The sequence below is a fragment of the Saccostrea echinata genome, unplaced genomic scaffold (genome assembly GCF_033153115.1).
Source record: "Saccostrea echinata isolate AGI-Se365-2 ecotype Australia unplaced genomic scaffold, CSIRO_AGI_Sech_v1 ptg000018l, whole genome shotgun sequence".
NCBI lineage: Eukaryota > Metazoa > Mollusca > Bivalvia > Ostreida > Ostreidae > Saccostrea > Saccostrea echinata.
The window spans coordinates 3,286,153-3,309,039 of NW_026889767.1; the positions used below are offsets into that span (position 1 = coordinate 3,286,153).

General features: G+C 32.8%; 1 pseudogene; it reads right to left on the bottom strand.

The window, feature by feature from the left end:
* Window positions 1-5,326: 5,326 nt before the first annotated feature.
* Window positions 5,327-22,887, bottom strand: part of LOC133189445 (glucose dehydrogenase [FAD, quinone]-like) — a 103,944-nt pseudogene continuing 86,383 nt past the window's right edge.

Below are 22,887 nucleotides of genomic sequence, written 5' to 3' on the forward strand. Positions count from 1 at the left end.
CTACCAATATGAATCTGAAAAAGGCGACAAGCTACACTTCTGTCCTGTACAACATGTAATTGTGATTTTATACCGATTGAAAAGATTATCTATTTGAGTATCTTTGACGATTTTGTGTTCATTCCCACGACTTCTGACCGTGAATTATCTCAAAGTGTTTGTTAAGGACTCTTATTTAAAATTCTAGTATCTCCCAAGGACCAACTTGACAACAATAATCAGAAAGGTCAATGGATATTTGATAATGTTGAACAGTTTTGTGCTATTTTAATCCAAGTCGGAATGATCATGTTCTACCTCACCTAGACTGATCGTCGGTGGGAAGAACTGCAAACGATAGTATTGTTCTCCCGCCTACCTCCATGCTAATTTTCAAAAGTTAACACATTTAAATGATTTTTCATAATTATATAGATATTTATATGAATTTTCATAAAACATTACTTTTTTGGGAAAACAAAGAGAGATAACTCGATAATTTTGGTAAAACTAGTGTTTTTCACTATAGAAATCAACGGAAAACGGAAAATATTTTTAAAACATCTCCCCCCCCCCCCCCCCGTGAAACAAAAATTCCATTTTTCCAGGTTATATGGACTGTCATTTCACAAATTCATACCAAAGCTTTTTGTGTTTCACGGGGGGGAACATATGTCTACAGACAAAAAACTAAAAAATACTTATTTTTTCACCAATTTGAAAGGGGTTTACAATTAAAACATTGTATTGTATTAATAATACATGCTTAATTTTATATGCGTAAAACATAAGAAAAAATTTAAGGAACATCTATTCATATCCAAGAATATTTTAAAATGTGGTGATGCTTTAAAGCCCGATTTCAATGGAAAATATCGTCTACCCCCATTATCTAAAGAGCTAACATTAGGGATAATTAACTATTTAACACTGGTATTAAAATTATCAGTCAATTACCATTGAACTGTTCTTTGCATTCAACAAAAATTTTACGGCCAAATTGCCATTAGTATTGAATTAAATGGGTTTAAAATGTAGGCGGGAATCGAGAGTTAGCGTGCGTAGTTCTTTCTAAATGTTCTTCCACATCTGTCAGTTTGTCTAAAACGTGAACTGTAAACATTTCATCTTCACTACCAAAGGAACTACTTTATCTAAATTCGCTCATATTATTTTTATGCATTAATTTCGATTTATTAGTACAAAGATTTTTTTAATGTTCTATGTGTAGAAGAAAAAAATGAGGAAAAAATAAAATTTTGAGCTCACTTCAATTTTGGGATTCATAGCTAAATGAAAAAGATCAAGGCAACCAACAGTGATCAATCTTGTAACGGCAATTCTTTGGATCAGAATTAAGTTAATGTAAGTCTCTAAATATTTTAAAATCTTATTTCCATGAGGGACAATAGCAATTTAGGTTTGAATATTCTCATTTATCGTTTCAATTTGAAACTGATGGCTTCAAATTGACCAGACTGTGACTATTCCAGGGATTTGTTTGACTGGGTTGATTCAGGGTTGGCCGGGAAATACTAGTGGTGGGAATTACCGGTATTTTCCGTCTCGACAAAATACTACAAATTTTCCCTAAACTGGGAAATATTGGGAAATACTGGGACATACAAAGATATAAAAGTTTTTTTTATTTCTCTAATTCATTCAATCTTATGCAAAATTTAAAATAAAATAAACATAAAAAGAGAAGATGAATAATACGCAGCTAGGTTAAGGACTCCCATATATACGTCAGCCTATGCAGAGGTTCGGGAAAGCTATTATGACGTCACGTTAAAACAATACAAATGATTCTCGATGAATAAATACTATTTGTTCTTTTTAAAACATACTAAATACTTTCGTTCCTCATAAATATTATAAAGATAAATGGATATGTAACTTATCTTGCCATAATAGCACTTAGCGTATGTAGAATGAAAGTCAACTTGATCTCGCTGTACTTACTGAGATGACGTCATTTCTTAGTTTGACACGCAGTTTCTCTGTACTCGAGGCGTGGATCAAGCTTTTATCGTAGCGTGTAAAAATAAAAATAAATACAAAACACACGTAGTCGGACCAAATGAGAGACATATTCTGAAATATATTAATCCACATTTTATTGCCAAAATAATTTGATAATGTGTAGACTTTATATAATGCCGTAGGAAGCACATTTGTACAGTAACGTGCTAGAGTGACAGGTCCAGCCTTTTGAAAATACCAGAAGTTCAACGATATCCGCTTCACGATAAATTCTGAATTTTTAAACACTTGTAGCTATTATTCATACTATTCTGAAAAGTGCTGGGAGCTGGTTGTGCATTGTTTATTTATTCCGTAATGTAACATTATTACAATGCGTATTACATTTTGGTTTGGAGTTTATAGAAAGACGGCTAAATTTTAAACAATTCCCGAGCATGAGGAAGTTGCTCCCAGCACTTTTCGTGTTAAGGAATTTGTCTCAAAGAAAACAGAATAAATTTTATAGCGGAAAGATTCCCGTATATCGTTGAACTTTTACGATCCTTGTAGTAGTACATATATGTTCTAATTTTAAACCTGTCACGTGACAAACAGCTGATGTAAGCGATGTCGCTTTGGCGAGACCCAATACATACAAGTGCGAACACCATAATTCACATTTATCAAAACTAATGCTGTTAAAAAAAAATATTAAAATTGTATTCATTTTCCCTTAATATAACAAGGCGAATATTTCATGGGCGTCCTTAACCTAGCTGCGTATGGGATATGTCTCAAATTGCAATTTAACATATTCAGAATGTATCACTTCTCCAGGTCCCATTACCATAAGCATTCTGCAACATCTCCCTGGCTGTATAAAAGTTTTCCAATTCAAGTTTCTTTTCAGTTTTGTAAAATTATTAAGTTTATTTGTTATAAATCCAAGACCCCCCCTCCCCAAAAAAAAAAAAAAAAAAAAAAAAAAAAAAAAAACAAAAAAAAAAAAAAAACAAAAACTTGTTATAATCTTTTCTAAGATCCTTCTAAACTTTAGTTACATAAAAACCCAATTGGGATCTTTGGGTTCATTTCATGGACGTTTAATTAACATCTGACTCAAGCATGAATCAAATGACACTGGTATAATGAATATAATGTGTCATGATTAAATAAAATGAATTAAATGGGAACCAGAAATTTTTAAATCAGGGAAGTGATACCAGGTAGATATTTTAGCCAATAAGGTGTACTACATGTCAATATGAATGAAATATGTAGCTATTTCTTATTTCCCAGTATATCCCGCGAAATGCCAGTAATTCCCAGTAATTATCAGTATTTCCCACCGTCCTGGGAAATATGAGTATTTCCCAGTTTTTTGCCAACCCTGTTTTTTTTTTTAAATAAAGAGTTGATAAATTCATAAAATGAGTCATTTTCCTATAAATAAGGTCGAATAATTAAGGTTCTGTCAACATGCTTATTGTTATGTTTTCATAAAATCTCCAGATATCAATGTTTTAATGAGACAAAAGTATTAATGAGCTAGTGCTAATTGTAACGGGAACCGTCACAGATGTTCCCAAATGGCTCCCTCACTCTCTTATGGTCCCCCATTCGCAGGTGTGTTAAGGAAGCACTTAGATAATCTGACTTGACTAAATCAGTGATACAATATGACGTCATAATAGGCAAGATGCCGTCAATGTAAGAACACAAGTTTTCTCAATATTGTTATTTAGAGATATAATTTAACTCCTGAAAATGAATAGAAACTTGCAAATATTAAGAGAAATAAAATGTTTTTATTTTGTTATGCTGTATCTGTCACTTAAATTGAAAACTCCGACCGATGACGTCATATCTGTTCAACAAGTAACTTGAGAATTGATCATGTTGTGTAACGAGAATTTGGCTAAGACGGCATGTAAAAAGATACGTAAAAGGGGGTTTAGAAGTAAATACCGTGAATATTGTGTGTGATTCATGTGTTAAAGTTCGTTAAACAGGTATGCTATTTCATTTTCATCGATTATATTCTCTATTGAAGGCAGTCAGCTATTTACATATCCCGGTTTGGCCTTTCCTGTCATTCGTGACAACAATGATGCAAAAGAACAACACTAAGCTGGATACTTCAAAACATAATATTTGTACATACCGAAAGCTTGCGTTCTATAATACTTGGAAAGTGCTGTTAGAATCGTCAGGTAAACTTTGTTTGAAGAAATATCTCGGGTTATATGTATAAAATGCAAAACATTGGGTAATTCGTGCGAATATCTGAAATAATTACTTTCTCGACCGGACAGTGGGATTCTAGCAACACTTTTTAAGCATAAGAGATGTTTTTAACTATATTATTTACTCAAAGAAATTATCAAACCCCGGGGTATTGTTGTTCTATTAACTTTTTTATTAAGGAATATTTTACTATTAATAGAAGTCACGTGATGACGTTGTGATGGTGCACTTCTTGGCCTCAGACACTCTGTTGTCTTTCTGCAATAGTTAATAATAGTTTACGTTTTATCGGCGACTTTGAAAAATTATCAAAATTCTTAAAAAAGTCTAAATTTCCCGAAAGACGATTTGTATGCTTCCATAACATATCTGCGCTTTCTACAATTGCAAAATTCTTAAAATTATGCAGTACTTTTATATTATAGATTTACACTTTTTTTCAAGAATATTTCATCGAAAAACTATTGAAAACCATTTCGATATAGCCGAGGCTGAATATAACTAGTGAAGAGTTGTTGCTACATGTACCTACGCTATCTAACAACGAATACTTCCGCTCTGTACCAAGTGAAAACAGCCCCAAGATGTTTTGGTACCAAATGAGAAATGATCAAAAAGAAAAATCTTGATCATACGAAAAGTAGTTATAAAATGTTATAGATATTCGATAAAATTATTGATAAATCGTATATATATCATTCAGGTTAGGACGAAGAAAATATACGTAAATAAGTGCATTTTTTCTCTAAAATGATTTCTAAAACAATATTTATCGCAACAGACACAGAAAAACCAAAAGGCTCACCCGAGTCACCTTACAAATAAATAGAGTTATTAATTAAACTCCTAACACTATAGTGGTAGTCATCAAATTTTCCAATTCCACGATTTCAAGAATTCTGATAAAATTTCAGACCCTGCCTACAAATTGCTTCCTTGCTGATCTTGCAGAACTCTATAAATGTTTTTGAAACTATGATTTGTTAACACAACATATTTGGCCGCATTGCGATTATACACTATACAAAAACCACTTTCTTGGCGTGTTAGAATAATTCGTGTGCAAAATCAGAAATTCATAGATATTTAATCAATTCTCTCTTCCTTTCTCTCTGTCACACACACATATACATTAATATATGATATTTGTTTTCCATAAATTTGCAGTATTTTGTCGAATATGCTTCACATTATCAATTTCTCGAATCATGTCGGCTGCTTTCCCTGCAATCATAATCGTTGGAGCGTTGGATTACCGGAAGAAATATGGCGCATGACGGAAGCGTCGACAATCCTCAGGTCTCCTACACCCCTAACTCTGTAAATGTTTTAAAATGGATATGTACAAAATATAACAGAAAAAAATACCGTTTTCATTTTAAATAGGGAAACTAGTATTAACAGAAATGAAGAAATATTTATGTCAATGAAGAACTTACATGGTACCTGTCGATAAAAGAATGAACATTAATACAAGCCGTTGTATACGATATGAAATGAATCAGATGCACTTTTTACAGTTATGGGGGATCAACAATCTACATTGAAATGGAGCTTTTCGTTAAATTTAACAATTTTAACGAAGATAAATGACATTTAAACAAATAACTATAACCATGACGGATAAGTCGTCCCTGTTGATGGAAAACTGTTGGAAAAATAGCCATGACTCTATTTCAGAGTTATCGTTCTTAGCACTGACATTCAATATCAATTAGGGAGAAATGTGGGGATCACGGGGATTTAGGTTAGGATGGGAAAATTAATCAAATCAATGAAAACAACTTGAGGCATATCCCACCATAAACTTATTATGTAATAAAGATTATACCAAATTTTCGGACCCTTCTCCAAAAAAAAAAACTTTATATCCTAACCTCAGTTGTGGATCAACAACCGCAGTATTATCGTTTGCTGCCCCCATTCTACATGTGGAAGTTGTGTGATACATGGCTAGAAGATTGTATTTCGCTCTACATATCCAGTGTTCATCTGCTTCGAACGGAAGATCTTTAGACGGGGGATAAAGATATTCATCGTAGGGATCAAGCAGTGAGGCTCCAACTGACCTTAATGCTGTTGTATTTGCTAACTGTAACAGTTGTTTTATTTCTACAAAGGTACGTTAGGCGACTATTGTGTGTACAAGCTAGCACATGATAAAAACAAAAGTACTGAAAAGAACAAGCTTATTTGAAACACTTGAAATAAGGAAACGTGTGTTTTTTTAAATAAGTGTAATCATAAGCACATGCACTTTTTCTTGTTTGCAAGGTAAAGATGACGATGTTCAATGTATAATACAACCCACACGTAATCCAGGCTTAAACATTTACTGTTTTGGAGTGTGTCTGTGCTCGTATTTGTACGGAAAGGGGAATAGGGAGGAATGTCATGCCATTTTCAAATGAATTATTTAGCAGCATAATCAAAATCACTATTTTTTTTTTTAAATAGCCAAGCCTCATTAATGTGGATGCTGGTGTTTCCTAGAAAATTTTCTGATTAATGAAGCTTTTGGTTGGCTGAAAGATCTTAACTGCATTTTATACCTACTATCATTGATAGTTATAAGTGAAAATCTGTTGCCCTAATGTGAAGCTCCGGAATACCCTGACTCGACTTTATATTCATATGCTTATTATCAAAGTGTACCTTTTAATAACATTTTCATATCATCCGGATGATCTAAGTAGTTAGGGTCTATGAGAAGCGGATCAAACGGATCGTCACTACTAAGTCGTATCTTCCCTCTACTTTGGAATGGAGCAGTGTACACAGTGCGAGGAAAGTCCCTCCTTGTTTGACGCTGCTTTTTTTTTAACGCTTCATACATTCTTTGAAGCACCTTTGATGAAAATAAAATTTAGCAGATACATGTCATGAACAGTGTTATTGAAATTCAGAATCTTGCACAAACAAAAGCGTTACTTTGAGTTACAATATTCAGTCAATTTAAGATTGAATTTATTTACTTCTTAAATTAAGTTTAAATTAAAAGGAAATCTAAAAGTCATCAATTAGTCTGTCTTTCCCACCTTTTGAAAGTTTATGTTAATTGGCGACTGTCCAATCTATGTATTTGTATGCTTGATTGTCAAAATAATATTCAGTGAAATTTATTTGTATTAAGGTAAATAATTGCTTCAGTCTCTTCCTTTTTATATACATTTAAAACAGTTGAGGATGATATGTCAGACGAATGAAAGGTTTAAAATCAGAAACTGATCAATGAATGCTTTTTTTGGTGAGAATTCCCTATGGTAAATAAACCTTGTAGCATATTGTTAAAATACACTTGTATCAAAGTAGTGAAGCATCAAATAAATTGATGGTGAAATAATTCGTACAAATCAAACCTCTGGATCCAAATTTCACGTTTTGATAAACCCCTCGTCCATTGAGGGAAAGCCTGACACACTGTAAAATGACAGCTGAGCATATGGAAGCAAATTGTTATCATATTTAAGAAATGCGCTTCCTTCTAAGTGTGTTTTTCCAAGTGGACCTAAACAACGAGAAAATAAAACAAATCCAGAACTGAAGCAATAATCAATAGATTTAAGGCGGTCTTGTAGATCTAATATATGTGGTATATTATTTTACTTTGTTGTGTTATAGATAATATATATATATGTAAGATAAAGAAATGGATAAATAAATTAAAAGTAATAAATAAATTATATTTATTTTAACTAAGCCTAGGCTGGTCTTTGAGTCTCTGGTTCTGCCTTTTTTTCGTGTAAGATACCCATTGTAGTCATCCCCTAAGTTGCATTTCAAATGTGAATGTTCTTGCAATACATTGTAACCAATACAGGCACTCTGATTGTAATGCTCAGATTGAGTGATTAAGATTAGTCTTTCGTTTCAAAATAAAGTCCTTGATTTAAGAATTATGTTTGGCAATTTCTGGTAAAAGGGTGATTCATAAACTGGCCTTTTTTTTTGTTTCTTTCGAATGTTTTCTCTATTTTGGCTCTTTTGCTTTCAGCAAAAGAGCTAAAAGTATTGGTTCATTCGGTTATTTTCATTCGCTTATTTGATTATTTACATAAACTTGTTATTTGGTGGATTAAAACATAGAGTTTTATTTGTATCTACTGGTCGGATATTTGATTCTAAATGAAATCTTCATTAACCTGTTTTTAATGCACTGTATTTCAAAAAGGAAATGGCTGAAGGGCTAAACGCCGAACTTGTATTATCTCTGAATAACGTATGTACATTTATGTGATCCTCTGAGTTTTCTCCAACAGGCAGATCGGCAACCACAGGGATCTGTATAAAGATAAAAGAAGCATCTTAACACAAAGGGTCGCAATGATAAGAAAATCGTAATTAGATTAAGATCAGCCTCACTTTACAGCTAAAGTAAAAGCTTAAGAAGGGTAAGCTTTAAGAACTGCTTAGGACTTATAATTATACTTAGAATAAAATTATGTAAAATTTGCGCAGTAAAGCAATGAAATACACTACGTAAATCTGGAGTTAAATAATATACGAATTCTGAATGTTATCCTTCAAAACACAAAATATAAAAACATTTTATTTAGAAGCAAATCTCTATCTCCACTTTAAAATTATTCGTGTCGGTAGGAGGGGAGGGGACATTATTTCCTCAAGCCACTTATATGTCTAAGTATTAAAAAAACACTGTATGATTCCTCTGCTTAGTTAGTAGATGCATGATGTATATATAGATAGGAACCAAATCCAATCTTCTATATTTCATAATTCAATTTTCCATTATTTCCTTACCCCCAATGACTCCAAATGCTCCTTTGGTCCAATGCCAGACAACATCAGGATTTTGGGTGAGTTTATGGCTCCAGCAGAAATGATGACTTCTCTCTCGCCTTTATCACGTGTTTTACATTGTCTCTAATCATGGAAACTCCCACAGCCTTCTTATCTTTTATCAATATCTGGATTTTTAAAATTGTTACGTTTTGACAACACAAACCGTTTATTTCTTGTAGGAGAAGATATTTTTTTACGTTTCTGTTACGTTATATTAATAAATCAAATCACAGTTAGACAACTAAAGAATTTTAAACCTTTTAGTTGTAGTTAAATCTAGAGATGGAGTGGCCTACCTTAATTAAGTACACAGTTTATAAATACTCCCTTATGGAGTCTATGGGCGCGAAAAGTTGCAATCAATTAAATTAATTCTTGGACTACATATTATCGCGCATAAATCGTAGGGAAAGTAGTCAATAGTCCATGAGGGAGTGTTTATAATCTGTGTCCGAAAATGTCACAGAACTAACCGTGTGTATCTACCCATATTCATCAAAGTTCTTCATTATAAGAAAACTATTTAGGGAATAACTCGATTATGTTTTAAGGAAAAGAGAATAAAAATAATAATCTTTGCATTTCTTGTTGAAACGTGATAAACACGTGTATTCCTGGATTTAAAAAAGTTCCTAGCATTCTGAGAAAAAAAACCCTCCCTTTTGTTCATGTATAAACTTCGGGTGAATGTGTAAATAGCATGTGACACCGTTGCAAAAGATCTCATGCAGTTCAATTCCAATTTAATTGACAATATTAAATAAGCCTTGGTATATAGTAAGTTTAAAAGAAATTCGTTAAGTATTTCAATTTTTTCTTCATTTAATTGGAATTTGTATCAACTATTTACAATTTACGAAGGACATAATACAATTTTTTCAATTTGATTTGAAACTAATTAACTTGACTAATGAACGGGACTAGAACTGTTAGATGAAACATATTGTTAAATATACGAATTTGATTTCTTAACTTAGTAATTATTACCTTTGATACGCATGAGTTTGTAGCCACGTGAAGATTCGGGCGGATCATGGCTGGTCGTAGTAAAGCTTTAGCAGTGCTCCATCTTTCTCCGTTTTTGGTTGTTTCTTGTCCATGACAGAATCCTGATGTTAAACAGAGAGGATATTATTTCATGTAAGGACAGAAATTTGATAGACTAAATTTAAAAATGTAGTATCACTACACGTTAACATTGGTCCCTACTTAAAAAAAAGGTATATCCCCTTCTTCTGACACTATCAAGCAAAATATAAAAAAATTGATTTTTTTTTTCAATTTATCTTTAAAATTGATTTATTCCAAACCCATATACTGCCAACAAACCAATTTCAAAGATAGTAGATCTTTCATTGCTGCACCCTGTCTCTCTCTCTCTCTCTCTCTCTCTCTCTTGTTCGAGGGCAGCGTATGTGAGTTAAGGCTAGGCATAGGCGTTTCTATGCAAATGAGCTAGTAAAAATGCATGAGAGGTATATTTATTATTCAGAGAAAGTGTTGATTTATTTTCTTATGCATACTTAGTACCCACGAAATGTTACAGCCAGTACACATTATGACGTCATATTATGACGTCATTGATCTTACCTATTGGAGGTAATAAAACACATCAACAAAACAGCTTCGGCGCAAGGGATTACCCTATTTATTTTTACATAGAAACCGTGTTATGCTAAGAAGAATATTCTATAGATTAATAAAACTGCTGCACAAATCCTAGGCATTTTCTCAATTGATTGGAATTTGAGGAAACTTATACCGGACTGTATATTTTTACCCTGATTCAACTTAAAACTTAACAAATAGAAATTATACTACTGAGCTGTTGATATTTGTGCAGCATTGCCAGCAAACTTTGGAATATTTTGCTTCCAAATATACCTTGTTTCAGTTAAATAAAATAGAGCATGCCCTTGCGCCAAGGCATTTTTGTTGATATCCATTATAATCCTGTGTAGTAAAGAACAATGACGTCATAATATGACGTCATATTGTGTACTGGCTATCTCATGTCGTGGGTACCAAGTATGTATTAGAAAATAAGTTTTAGCTTTCTCTGTATAATAGATATAGTCCTTAGGCATTTAAATCAGTTTATTTGGATAGAAATGCCTATACCTAGCCTTAACTCACCTATGAGAGGAGCGTTTTACTTTAGACTCAAGAATAAACCATTACAAAAATCCCAATTTCCTCTCAGTATTGAAAAAAATGATTAACCTATTTGTGTCTCTCCATTACAGTCTACTACTTGATGCCCCATCTCCTCCACTCCTCGCCTGTAAACTTCATCACTGAGGGGCGTGGCTTTTGAGTCACTCACCGTTAGAGGACCCCCTTTTCCATGATACACTATAAAAAGTAATAAAGCAAGTCATTTCCAGTAGAAGAAAAACTGCGAAATATATACATGTATATTCATACGCCTTTATACTGGAAAGTGGGATCTATAAATAAAAGGTGCCATTTTTCGTGCGGAAAATAACCATCATCAACATGTGAACAACAATATAAAAAATGTTTAAAATTACAGTAAATAAAAATGAACAGATAAATAAAAAGATAATAAATAAATAAATAGATAAATAAATAAATAGATAAATAAATAAATGAATAAATAAATGAATAAAAAAATAAATAAATAAGATAAAATAAATAAAAATATGAAATAAAAATCAATGTCAAAATAAGATGAAAGATGCTATCAACAACAAAATGTGTACAACAATAAAAAATGTTTAAAAGTACAGTAAATAAAAATAAATATCGGCATTTTATAAATGAATGCATGTAGAAGAGGAATGGCAAAAGAGAATATCACTTCTAAGTCAGCAACGTACTGACCTTCCAATTTTTTACTGACAAACTTAAACAATTACTGACATGTGCTGCCTTTACTGCAAAATTTAAACAATTACTGTCCTTTTTACTGCTGGTGCTGATAAACTTAAAAAAGTGCTGACAATCTTAGTCGGTGTTGATAAACTTAGACAATTACTGACCCGTTCTACTGTCCCTGCTGAAAAACTTAGACAAGTGCTGACATTTACTGATAAGTACTGTCCCTATTGTTCTCGCTCTCGGGGAGACTGCAGATGTGTGAAATTGATTTTTTTTAATTCTATAGAGGGTTTATTTGATTTAAAAAATTATAACTATGCCCCAATGATGTTTCTAAAAAGCTCCTATGATCAATTTACAGAAGAATTATTTATTTAAGATAATAATTAATTTTTTTTATTGACGTTTATTAGCGAAATATGGCGTTTTACAGTGATCTTTTCCTCCTTGTTATAAAAATTGAGTATTATTGTATATTCCCTTAATTCACATGTACTCCCTCTTTTGTTTAATTATGTATTAAAAAAATAAACTGTCTAGTTAGATGTGTTATATGCATTTAATTTTGAAAATAATTATAATATTTCAGACCCGTAGTATTCTGTGGGGCCGGGGATACCCCCTTTTTCTGATAATAGTCTTTTGGTGTAGTTTTCACATGTAAATTTTAATGTGGATCCTGATTGCTTCCTCCTCCTCCCCCCATTTGCTTCCCTTCCGAAAGGGATTTTTAGTTATTTTAAGTTTGAACAGTTTACATTTTTTCCATTAAGACACCAGGCAAGTTTCAAGCTATAATGCTCAGGCCAATTGTCAAAAGACGCCAGGCAGGTATAGACAGTTGTTTCAAAGTCAGTCAATTTTCATAAGGCACCAGGCAGGTGCCATTATAAACTGTAGATATATACAAAGCACATAGGTCACTTGATTTGAAGACACCAGGAAGGCGTCACACTATTTATATATTTTGCATTAATCATACCCTCAGTAAAACTCGGTAATCCGAGCACGGACCTACCGACCGCTCATGTCCGACACGTTACACTCCAAACAAAGAATTATGGCTCAAATTACTTGAGCATGTATAATATCAAAACACATTGCATTTCGATCATTCATTCATTTAGAGTCATGTAAGCATGATACTTAAATTCATTTGAAATCATTCTGTCTGTTTTTTTTTTTTTGTTTTTTTGTTTTTTAAATATTGCCACCTCCCTTTAATTGTAAATCTTGGATCCACCCGAAGCCTTCAGCATGAACAGCAGTTGACAATATAACATTCATATTGTATCGTTACATAATTCGCCGTCTTACATAAATTCATTCTCAAAGTTTCTTTGACGAATTAATTGGGAAATATATAGCTTTTCAGAACAGCAATTTTTGCAGGGGATGCGCACTTTTCGACCAAAATTGTTTAAAATAGTTAAGAATACTAACCACACTGATGGTGTATGAAGACATCCATGAAAGGTAGCAGGCAACCTAGGATCTACCTCTGAAATGCAGGAAGTGGATTATAGGCCGTGAAAACAGCTATAGGATATCTTACCTTTGTTGACCTGTCATTTCCACAGGTACTTGGGGACTGGACCCCACCTCCCCTGCGTTCCATTCCCCAAGTGTTCTACGACTTTTTTAATATAAAATATTTTAGTATCTTTTAGTGCTTCAGAAGTTTTAGTATCAGAGAGTATGAATTTTTATAAAAGGTTAATTTTAGTTTTTGGATTTTTCAATTGTAATACTTTGTGAACGTATCATAGAAAAATATTTCATATAAAAAGTCGGAGAACACTTGGGGTACGGAACGCGGGGGAGGGGGAAGGGGGGTTCCCTTCCCCAAGTACCTGTGGTCATTTCGTCATATCTTGTAAGGTTCAATCAACTGGAAAGTGGGACGACGACAACTTAAAGCCTCTTATTCCATCTGATCCCACCTCCACCTCTGTTGAAGTCCGTGTTTGCTCTGCTCGCAATATGTATGTAATGTTGACTTGGACTTTTGAGCTTTAATCAAGCGTTTTATAAAAAAAAGCGTTTTATTGGCTCCCTGATACCATTTCATCTAACGATCTGTAATTAATGAGTTTGAAACTTTGTATTAAAAATTTACCTAATGTTTCTAACAATAAATGTTTCCGAATAACATTTGTCTATTTTCTTCTTTTTTTGGTGTCAATTGTATAAATTAAATTCATATAATCTAATTTTGGTTTTAACGAGGCATTTGATTGGATAAAAAAATTAGAATATATCGTATAACCTGGGTTGCCTAGTTCACAAAAAAAACGTATCAATCCGCTTGACTTTACATTTAAAATTCGTACAATTTCAAGGCATATTTGAAGGAGAAATTTTCTAATTTTTTTACACTTAATGATGGAAAATTAAATCATAAGGAATGAATTTAATAGCTACCCAAGTTATACTGGTATAACCTGGGTTGGAACAGTTTACGCTTTTTTATAAACCGCTTCGCGTAAACTGCCCCAACCCAGGTTATATCAGTATAACTTGGGTAGCTATTAAATTCATTCCTTAAATACCTGATAGAATTATCTTGTAAGCCCAATGGTGTCAGTGGCGCAATCGGCAAAGGCGTTGGACTGACAATTTAAGGGTCGAGAGTTCGATTCTTGGCGTGGGTGTTTGTTGAATTTTAATCAGTAAATAAATCCGTGCACTATTTCGGCATAGTATGCATACGCCATATAAATCCTTTGTACATTATGCGATAATACTTGGATATTGATTATATAGAGACAAACTGACAGGAAGCATAATAATTGATTATAACAAAAATGGAATGGACAGTAGCATTTATAAAATGAATGATATGATATATATTTTTACTTGCATGAAAATCTTAATTGATGTTCACATATTGAAGTTTACTACTAATACCCTCAACCCGACTTACTTATCCTCCTTTCAAACAAAATGTGACAGCATCATACATGTATCGAACATTAGTATTTAAAATGTCAATACAATCCTGGTCTATCATTTACATTGACTGTTATAAGTTACCCTACATTCTGGTGGAAGTTAGACAAAAAAAAAATTCAAATGTTTTGATAGAAAGGTTCTAATAATACCAGCAGAACATGAGTAAAACGACGCTTATGCGTTAATTTTGATTTCAAGAATTAAAACTTAAAGAACATTGAAGTCATTATATGTGTTCAGGTTGAAAGTTGGAAAGCTTATCCGAAGAAAAGAATTTTCATCTTTCTTTTTTTTATATAAAAAAGCTCCAATCAGATTGATTGATCGTGTGTTGTTTTTCGTCCCTTCCAAGACGTCACCATATACCAGTGAAAGGTTTCAAATTTAGACCTTTACTCAGCACTCAGGGCCATTAAACAGTGAGGATTCTTTATCGTACCAACGCCTACCGTGACACGGGGCCTCGGTGTTTAAGGTCTCATCTGAAAGACCTGCAACTTTCACTCCAAAGTGCCGAGCGCTTGGCGAAGGTACAGTAACTGTTGTTATCCATTTTTATCGACTTAGGTCAGTAACGGCAGTAATTCGAGCACACGACCTTCCGATCAGGGAGCGAGCGTTCTACCGACTGAGCTACCGTGACGGTCAGCTCAAATCAGAAGAAAGAGTCAATACATATTTTATAGGGGTTGGACACATATTTGAAGCTACAGTGTAATATTTTCTAAATTTATCATTATGATGTCATGACTAGTATGTTGCTAGAGATAATCACACCAAATATTAGAAATTCAAGTTTAAAAACTTCTTTTATCTGGAAAATACTAAAACTTCGAATTTCCTGAAGCATTTGATGACACTTATTCTAGCACGTTCACTAGGTTGATGCTATCCTTAATATCTAAGAAAAAAGTAAAATATAAAAGTTGTGTAGCAAAGAAAAATATGTAAATTGTAGTCCAGGAAAATTCAAAGTAGAAACATGAGAAATTAAAACCAACTCACCAGTATTGTCATTTCGTGGTCAGTGATATAGGTCCTTCAATCCCTTCATAGTGATCGCCTTTTTTTGCTGTTCACGTTTCAGAGCCGTTAAATTAACTGCATTAGAGTCTTCAACCCTTGACCAGCAGCATAGGATAATTCTCTAAAACTCAAACTACACCTCGGATCGACACAACATTTCATAGAAATGTACAGAAAACCTTAAAAAAAAAACTTTTCTGAAAGTGAGTGTCGGTGATTCTCTGAAGTGTATATAAATTATGAGTTTTAACACAAATTCTGCCGTATTTGAAATTTAAGTGCAGAGAAACAAAGACATGATATAAACCTTTTAACGTTCTTTCCTCAGATGTCGTCAATAGTATTCAAATCTGATATGATATGATATTTTAATACCAAAAATTCTTCATTTTACCTATGGAATTTTTGGAAATATTTTCCAAAATCATTTGGAATTTATATGATATATATGTTTTTAAAAAAGTTCCCAGAATTAGCAATTAAGCACGCTTTAATTGCAATGTTTCCCTGCTCTAAATATAGAATATATGTTTGGAATTTAATTTATTCTTGTTACATTAAATTCAATCCACACAAATGCTTATTCAAATATTACATATTTATTTCAGAGTAGTCGGGTATGAATATTTATATCCGAACCTGACCTCTTAAGTTTTACTCTCTCCATGTTTACAAAATGTCCTGCCTCTATAGATATTTATTTAAATGTTTTAAAATGATGATATTATTTCATTTTTACCATTAAAGAAAATGAATCGCTTGACAAGCTGGAAAAGCCTCTAATTTTTCATAGAACAATTACTATACTAGTTGAAAAGATTGTTTTTAAATTACTCCAGAAAACGGAAGACCTGTTATTGCATAGGCAATCAAAATCTAGTTATATTTTTTTTTTCGTTAGCAAGTGCATTTTTAATCATTATCGTATTTCCCACAAAAATAAACAAACTGATCCATGCATTATTCTTCCATTCTGACTGCTTACTATATACATTTGAATTTAACGTTACCTGGACTTAATAATACGTGGGATTTTCAACTACTTTGGAAAGAAGAGACACATATGAAAGAGAAAAAAGTAGATACGTTAACGACATACTTAAGATGCAGCAGCATTTTCCAAAACCATACGTAATGTAGACCTTTCATGAAAACAAAAATCATAAGAATAGTCAAAAAGAAAATCTTGATATATATAATTCTGTACAATGTCGAACTATTAAAGTTACATAGTGAGTCAATATCATGTGTTTCTTTAAAGATAATTGTATCATAAAGCTTAAGATTTATGAGAAATATGAATAAGGCGAAGTTTTGAGATCTCAACTGCACGGTAGAAACAAGATAAGACTGCTAAATGTAAGTGCCTGAAAAAGAAAAGTTGTATCCATGGCGTGGTTGTTATCTTCAATGTCAAAAATGCCAAGGTCATGTGTCTTTTATTTTTAGCGTGAAACTTGTAAACAACTTGTAAACTTGTAAACTTGAATTGGCGCAATCAAAAGTGAGGAATATGTTCTGATCATCTTTTTATGAAGATTATATCAAAATCCTCGGCCATCCGACATATATATCTTTGGAATTGACACCATAGTAATTTCTTCAACTTTTCTTCGCATGCGTACCTTAAAGAGGAGGAAGTTAAGCAATATTTTCGTGTTGGGGCAAACTAAAATTATTTTTTACTTTTATTTTTCTCCATAAAAGTAGATTTTTTAGGTTCTGTAACCTGTAATTTTCTGAAACCTAATACTATCAAGAATTAAATAAAATTTTCATGTGTTTTGCAAAAATTCTACTTTTGTTAATTTTCCCGTTTTCCCGTCACGGTGTGTCTTTAAAATAGTTTTAAAGATTATTAAAATTCTTGATGTATTTAAAGTGATGTATGCATAAAACTAGAGGGGCTGTTTGTGAAGTAACAAGCTAGTTCAGAGAATTTGTGTCAAGCCAAAAAAAAAAAAAAAAAAAAAGAAGAAGCGCATGCGCATGATGATGACATTTAAAGTTACATAGTGAGTCAATATCATGTTTTTCTTTTAAGATAATATAACATAAAGCTTAAGATTTATGAGAAATATGAATAAGGCGAAGTTTTGAGATCTCAACTGCACGGTTAAGCAAGAAAAGACGGCAAAATGTAAGTGCCGGAAAAAGAAAAGTTGTATCTATGGCGTGGTTGTAATCGTCAATGTCAAAAATGTCAAGGTCATGTGTCTTTTTTTTTTTTTTAGCGTAAAACTTGGAAACAACATTGAATTCAAGCAATCAGAAGTGAGGAATAAGTTCTGATCGGTCATCCGACATTTATGTCTAAGGAATTGACAAGGTGGTAACTTCTTCAACTTTTCTGCGCAGGTGTTCCTTTAAGAGGAGGAAGTGAAGCAATATTGGGGCAAACTAAAACTTTTTTTACTTATATTTTTTCCAAAAAAGTAGATTTTTTAAGGTTCTGAAACCTGTAATTTTCTGAAACCTAATACTTTCAAAATTTGAATAAAATTTGCATGTCTTGCCAAAATTCTACTTTTGTCCAGTTTTCCCGCCACGGTGTCTCTTTAACAATAATTACATTAACGCAGAAATTGCCCTTTTTAGCTAACATCTGCAAAGGTTTGCATCTCCCAAGGGTCTCTCAACCTCATAAGTGTAAAGGGATCAATAAAAATGTATAGAAGATCATTGAGACTGTGAAGATTTCTAAGAGGTGAATGAGAAATCATGTGGATGACTGGGAGATTGTCAAGAGATATAATTAATTTTGCAATCTCTGCGTAATGGAATTTAATTAGAACATACCATAATATGTTGTCAATTTTGACTAAGAGCAATAAAATTGTGAACTTTGAAGTAGATAAGTAAATGAGCTTAGGGCAAGAACTCTCCTGGTGCAGAGATGGGGACTAAGCCCATAAATAATACTAATGTAGGTATACCTTGATTGGGGGTTGTTGCCATGTTGCGGTTCATTGGACAACGGACCAAGCGTTGGTGGCAAGTCATTGGTAAGACAGCCAATAAAAAGTACTTTTATATCCGGGGCCAAGAATACCCTCTGAGCATTAAATACCCTGTTTTCCGGAAAATGGCATCTTCGGTTCGTTTATTCTTTTTACTTTCATTTTGGAATCATTTTGGACTCTAATTTTTCGGTTTTTTCTTACCTTTGGGTTCTAGTTCTCAGCTCTTCTTGAATATTTTGAACTAGTCTTAAAAACGTTTGTTATAACAAGTGCGTTGGATCTCTTCTTATGACATTCCAGGAATTATAATTAAAACAATTTATACGATCACGGTGGATTAAAACACTTTTTGAAAAAGATACAAACAACTGTGTTATTGGCTGACACTTTACTCTAATGGTATCGCAAAGCATCTTTTGATTTTCCGTTTCATTCCCATATGCAACAGTAAGATCATATTAAGAAAATCTTTGTCATAAAGAATGAGCAGAGCGGAGTCCATTCTTTCTAACGGCGATTTCTCTTGAAAAGATCTTATTAACTTTGTACCCCTAAATTGTTCAAAAATAAACTCCATCCACGATTGTGTCAAGCCTGATTCAACCGCTCATTGTACATATCGAATACACACTCAATATTGAACACACGCAGTTTCAAAACGGACCTCCAACTAGCATGGTGTTAACTTAAATGAAATTGATTGTGATTTACTTGGGGACTATGATGTTTAAGATATTAAAGCTTCTGAGTTAATGAATATACTTTTACCAAGAATCTTTTATTTATTTTTCTACATGTATATAAATGAAAAAGCCGTGGCCAGCAGAAGTTGACATCACTCTACCGCCATGAAAATACCAACGGAATGGTTATTCTGGATTGAAGGACACGAGCTACACCCTTGCTACTCCGTCATATGAAAAATGATGGTGATAAATGATACATGTAGTGCTTTAGATCTGTCTCTGAGTTGGTCTCTGATTTACATGACGAAAATTGTATTTTTCTGTATGTGCCGAAATGTGTAAAAAAAATTATAATAAAACAAACTTATTAATTTAGAAAGGCTACTAAAAATTACAGTAGATTTTTTTAAAGAGAATATGTATGCTCTAGGCCCCGAAGAAATTCTAATATGATTTCAAACAGTACATGTCTCTTGCCTTATCTTTCTTTCTTTTTGTGTGGGAAATAAAACCAATACAGAAACGCCTATATAACTGTTAATTGAACCAATTAAAGACTGTTCAATATTTTTTTCGCCATTAAGAATCGATTCTTCACGAGAATCGAAATATATGATTGGCTAAATAAGTTCCTTACGTTCTAAAGTGCATTGTAGTCAGGAAAGTGTTGCCATAATATGGAAGTCTCTTCCTGCCACTTAAATCTCGGAGGCATAGAAGATTGCAGTGGTTTTCAAAACAGTAAACTCTCTCTTTTTTATCGGTCCACCTGTTTCCTTTTCCAGCTACACTGAAATAGACGTATTATAAAATAATAATAATAAACTGTTAAAAATGCTACTAAACAAAAGTTCCTTTTGTAATAAAAAGTATGCATTTTGTTCCTTCACTTATCATTATATCACTTACCAGTATATCTACAACTTTTAATTCATATCTATCTGCAGGACCTTTTTACTGTTCTAATGATAGCAAACAGCAACAGAAATTTCTTTAAGCAAGGACACATCTTAGCTCTCCACTAGACATGGTTAACACATTGAAGGAATTTGATAGAAAATTGATTTACTATTTGAAGTGTTATATGTGTATAATTACATCAAGATCAAGGCCTGGAAATTATGTCACAAATTCCAATTGTTTTGTCTTTTACAATCAAAGAAAATATCATTTCTTTCATATGGTAATGTTCATTTGAATTTAATTTTTTTAAATTACGAAATGGTTGATTTTTGTATCAAAGACATCAAATATCTCCAAATACATTGTGACAAGAATGTACATGTACTTACCAGTTTTTGGTACTTGTGAGCAGAAACTTTGTACAGTAAAACTGTCTTCTTCACTTTCTTGTTCGTAAATTTGTGATTTCTATTCTATTTTTTGTGATTTCTATTCAATTTATTATTATTTCTTAATCGCAAACGCGTGATTTTTTTCAAAATCCTGTGAATTGTATTCTAGATTTGTATTTGAATGAAGACATTCAAATCGATCATAAAGATTGCAATTCCGAACCGTATAATTTTGTGTGGCTTGACGTTGCATAACGTATGGTTATATATGAAAACAATACTGCAGCTTCGCTCGAAAAGCTTTTTCTAGGATTACAATATAATGACATAAATTATTAACAGTAAGAAACGGACTTTCAAACATCATTACATCTCAAGAAATATTAAGTCATCCATGAATGCAGAATAATAAAATGCATAATATATTATTGATTAGGTTCGAGGGCAACATGCGTCGACAAAATGCATTTTGCCTGAGAACACAGTCAATAAATGTTTTGTTATACCTTTTAGTTTTTCATGACATACAGTCCCTGAAAAGTTCCGCTTACCCACTTGAACTGCCAGCTAACTGTGAACGAATGCTGAACGAACGCAGAACGAATGGTGAATGAACGACGTGTGAACGCTGAATGCAACTTGATAAACTAATGTTGAACGGTGAACAATAAGCGAAGGCAAAACGCAAACGCAAGCGCAAAGTGAACAGTGAGCGAAAGCAGAACGCTCCGGAAAGGTGAGCGAAAAGTGAACGCTTAATTACAAACTACAATGCCGTTTTATTTGTTCTATCCTATTGTTTTAAAAAGTGTATCTTTCCACAATGACTAGCTCAACAACGACTAATTTAAGTTTATGGCCGAATTTCTAAATATTCTTTGGTTGCTGGGTGAAGTTAACGGAATAAGGAATTGCATAAATGGGTTCCACTTTTCTCATTATATATCAAAATACCTTTATACAATATACAACGAACATTGAATTGTCCATAATAAAGACACCCACTTCCATTCTCTCTGTTCTACATGCTTTAGGCGTTGTGTTTTGTCACACAGGTTCCAGCACAAACAAACAGTTTTATTAGATTCTAAAGAAAATATTCAAGGAAAACAACAATGAAAGAAGAAAATATTTGCAATTTTTAAAAAAAAATCCTTCCAGGAGATGGGAGAAAAACCACACATGTAACTGCTAATGCAGAATACTAAAAACCTAATTTATGTAAGGTTAGGGGTAAATTCATCGATATTTCCATTCTTTCGACAATTTCTTTTATTTTGTTTTATTCTGTTCTGAAAAAAGGAGAGTTCAACGAACCTCCAAAACAGTTATGAAAGTGGGATTTTTCAATGAAAATTCCATACTAAATTTAAAGCCAAAAAATGTGGAGGGTCCTTAAACACCCTTCCCATCCCAACTCTGCTTTTGTGCTTAGAAATAACCAGAATTATTATCAAATCGAAAAAAAAAAACAAAACAAAACATTTCACCATGTGCACCCCGAGAGTTTTCAGTTTATCAAGTCAGTGACCTATTGACCCTACACGTGCGTCACTAAATGGCGATTTTAATGCATGAACTAAATTGTTAATTACAGCTATTCTTTCTAATATCTGTGGATACATTTAATTTTCAGGATACATCAGTACCTTGTCAGATGCCGAAATTCGGCGCCATTTTTGATGGAAAATAGGTTTTATTTCTCCCAATTTGTTGTGGACAATTCTCAAAATGAAATAATGAACATATATATAGATAAATATATTTTATTTATCACAGACTACCACTAAAAAACAAGTGACACCATTTCTTAATTATCTATTTATTAAGTTTGGCATCATATGGCCACGGCTGGTTGCAGATCAATTATTTAAGATACATGTGTTCAGTGGGTGCCGACCCAATTGGTTTTTGGCACACCTCCAATCAAAGCAAACAATCAATCAATCAATCAATCAATCAATATTAACTGTACACATGTCATTTTTTACACTATAAGACTGGCGTTTGCTTTCCAAATTTTGCGGTGCGCCAGCCTTATAAAACAATATTCAATCAATCAATCAATATTCAATTGAATCAATCAATATCAAGTTCAATCAATCAATCAATCAATCAATT